Consider the following 3,804-nt stretch of genomic DNA (forward strand, 5'->3'; position numbering starts at 1 on the left):
AAAATCCTTCCTGCGACCTCCCCAAATCTCACTATGATTCTCTCAAATCCTCAACAATCTTCCCAAGATGTCACTGTCACGGTGAATGACTTTCTGTGACTTTCTGTTTAAATTTTGCCTGGTTAGCCAAAATTTAGGCAGCAAGTACTCACTGTGACACCACCATGTTCAATCGAACACTGCAAATGACTTCTTAGTGAATTTTTCTTGTAAATAATTGGCTTTCAACACAAGCCAAGTGTCCTGAACATATACCCATGAAGTAATACTTGTTTAATTAATACTTTTTACAGTAGCTGACGATCCAGGTGTTGCTATTTTGAAAACCTACATGGATGCCATGATCAAGCAGAAAGTAGAGGGAGATCTTACAGAACTACAGACAGCAATCGAAGAACAGATTAAAGATGCGTTTGAGAATGTGAAAGAATATATCAATATGAAAATCGAAACTGTCCAGAGGGAGACTGTGGCCCACATCGATTCATCTGTGAGTAAATGATAAATGTGACTTCTATTAAATCATGTCAACTCTTTCTGTAGGAATTCGTCAGTAAAATGCTTTCTTTTCAATTGCTACGCAGATGAGTACCATGTGGGAAAATGTCGAGAGAGAAATAAATCAGAATATCAAAAGTGTGCATGCTGCTCCTCCCTGCCCTCCTGTGACGGATGAGGTAATAATTCATTTCCTCAAGATAGTAGTACTGTTAAAAAGCTGGTACTCACTTTTCTATTTTTTTCTTAATCCATTTCAGAATTTTGATGTCTCGGCGGATATTTCTGTTGTCGAATCTGGTGGGGAGGAAGATGGCGAACCATTAGATTTCAAAGACATTGAGGCAAAAATTGAGGTAAGCCAATAGCTTCTACTGAAGCCTAATAAGCTTGATATCTGATCCATTCCTATCACATCAATAAGTATAGTTATAGTCAAGAGCAAACCATATGCAAAGTTAATTCTTTGTTTGTTAATATTGCAGACTAAATTTTGGGGCAAAACGTTTAATAAACAGGAGGAACCTAAAAGACAAGAGGAACCTATTTCTGACGATGACCTAGTGGTAAAGTTGTTCTTTTACTGTAATCGTAGAATATCAAATATCAAAATAACCTTACAAAAATCTTTTTCTTCCCCTGCCATTAGGAATCTCCTTCTAAGAAGCCGAAACCAGTAAGAGCAAGGAAAACACCAGTTAAGAATAAGCCTAAAAGTAGTTCGAAACAGGGAAACACTGGTCCAGGTCGGCCTAAAGGCTCCACCAACAAGACGGTCAAGAAGGATGACTTGACTGACCAATATAAGAACCTACTTGAAGAACATAAAAAACTAGCCGCAGAGTTAGAAAAACTCAAGAAGAGCAAGTAGTGCCTAATTTGCTTTAAAAATTTGTTGTTGGTGAGTCTACATTGGCAAATGATTCCACTTCCATTGCACTGTAGATGTGTCATTCAATTTTCCTGCAATGTAAGTAGTGTTGGGCGCTTGTCATGTTATTTAATTATATTTGTTCTACTATCATTCTATTCCATTGCCAAGTGTTTTTAAGTTTTGTTTTATTTGTTCAATGGTGTTGCCTAACGTTGAGGAGCTTGTAACCTTTTACAATTGATAAGTTTTTGTATTTTGGAGCAAGTTTTATTGTTTATTAATCCAATGGTGTACTTGATGTACTTTCATGCTTTCATCTTTTATGACCAATCTTGACCATAATTGTACATCTTTATGTGTTTTCTATTTTTTTTTAAATTACATTTATGACAAACAGCAACTCAAACTGTTCTTATTTATCAACCAGTACCTAAAATTGAATATAGCTGCACAATTTGAACAGCTCCGTACTTAGTAGTTGTGATCATCAACTGGGTGTCATGCCTCTTCATCTTAGTACATGTAATTGAAGTCTTTTTAATTGGGGTTACATGAAGGTGAGTTTTTCAACAAGCTTTTGAGTACATGTTTTTTGGAAAGATTGTTAGGAAATCCTCATTGAATGCTTACTAATAAGAATTCACCTAACTTAAAAGTTAGGAATGAGTTCAGTTATGTTACCATATCTCAACAGTTTTACTGCAATGCAGGGAAAATTAAGGATATTAGCTGTGGTGTCTTGTTTTGGGGAGGAATACACTGAAAAATTTGCCATTTTGCATAATAATCCCCTGCAAGGCATTTTATGAGAAGGAAACTACCACATACTTGCAAACCATTCAGAATTTTGCATGCCTTTTACCTTTGTCAGAGGAACAGCTTTATATCCCCTAACACATAAAAAGTTTAAAAGTCACAGTATCAAAATTATTATTAACATCCAAACACTCAATTTGAACCCTTTTTGTAAACGCTCTAAACACTTCTCGCGCATCAGGCCAGGCAACAAAGGCATTGAATCAGTGTTCTCCGCTACAGATGTGAGATATCAAAAATTGGTTTATCTTCCCCTTAAAATACTTTTAAAATATAAAGAACTAACTTTGGACCATTGCAAATGTTTCAAAAATGTTAAAGATATGTTTTTGTCAAAGAATTAAAAAATACGAAATCAAAATCAAAAATGAGCTGTCATAACTATTAATTCCCTTCTGATTAAGGATTTTTAACACCCAACTTTGTTGACATACAATGGTTGCTCAAGGAACCATTTTGGTGGAGTCCTGCAAAAAGCACAAAATTTTAAAAACTATTGAACGGTTTGGGATACAGACTTGAGGCAATTATTGTTCTTAATTTTGGTCATTCTAAGAAAGATTTTTCAAGCCCCCCACCTGACCTGCCCATCATATAGAGCCACCATTTTCAGTGTAGACTTTCCTTAACTCTAAAACAAACGACAAAAACACATTGATATATAGGGAGGGTACAAAATTTAATTTCATGGTACTACAATTAGATGACAGCAGACTTAAAACACAAAGGCCAAATAATACAAAATAATAGGGACAATTAATATTAGTAAGATTGTGACTAGTATTTCTCTAATTTCTCGTTTTCATTTTTACAGTACAGAAAAAAAAGAATTCAATACATATTAAATACCTGGAGGGTGGGACTATTAAGTTATTTTATCCAAAGAAGCAATGGCCAAGAGAGGCACAGCACAAAATGACATTTAAATGAAGCCCAGAAAACAACATGTTGTAAAACATATTTTAACACTACTGCTTTAGGATCAGTACAACACACAAATGTCACACATTATACAAAGTTTTTTCTGTATCTTTACAAAGTATGAATTTTCCTTTCAGCAACAGCTTTCATTAAAATAACAATTTATTTAAACTTAAACTCCGAACCCTTTTACAATCATAGATTAGAGTAAAAAATTGAAATTTTACCAATCAATAATAAAATCAGTCGAGTAACTTTGACGAAACAAATACATGAAAAATAGGTCAGAAATTGTACGTCAATACCAAACAAAAACATTACACAAACAAACTTACACCTCATCCACTGCCCTATCATAGGCCCTGTCAAATGTGTGTAGGGCACCTTCCAGGTACCTCATGATGCTGTTGTTTAAGTTGTCAACAGGGTGCGCCAATCCATTTGCCAGGTTCCTAAGGCGTCTGTCAAGGTTAATGGATCTGGCACGCCTCATTCTGTTTGGTCTGTCACCCCTGAGCATAGCCCCAGCATCTGCTACTGCACCTGCCTCCAATGTCACCAAGGCAACTGGAAGAACAGAACATGCTAGTTAAACTGCTATGATTAGTTCTATACATCATTGACCCTAGACTTCTCTCTGAATATTTCCAGTGAAGTAAAAGTAGGTACTTAGTATTTAACATAGAAAAACTGGT

At 35.4% G+C, this 3,804-nt stretch overlaps 1 long non-coding RNA gene across 1 annotated transcript; it reads left to right on the top strand.

Moving 5' to 3' along the window:
* The first annotated feature begins 307 nt into the window (after positions 1-307).
* LOC127751474 (uncharacterized) lies at positions 308-3,668 on the top strand. The gene is made up of 3 exons (XR_008012134.1): positions 308-677; positions 759-1,064; positions 1,148-3,668. It is a non-coding gene; the product is annotated as an uncharacterized LOC127751474 (long non-coding RNA).
* The last annotated feature ends 136 nt before the right edge of the window (positions 3,669-3,804 follow it).

The sequence above is a fragment of the Frankliniella occidentalis genome, unplaced genomic scaffold (genome assembly GCF_000697945.3).
Source record: "Frankliniella occidentalis isolate FOCC.00 unplaced genomic scaffold, Focc_3.1 Scaffold508, whole genome shotgun sequence".
NCBI lineage: Eukaryota > Metazoa > Arthropoda > Insecta > Thysanoptera > Thripidae > Frankliniella > Frankliniella occidentalis.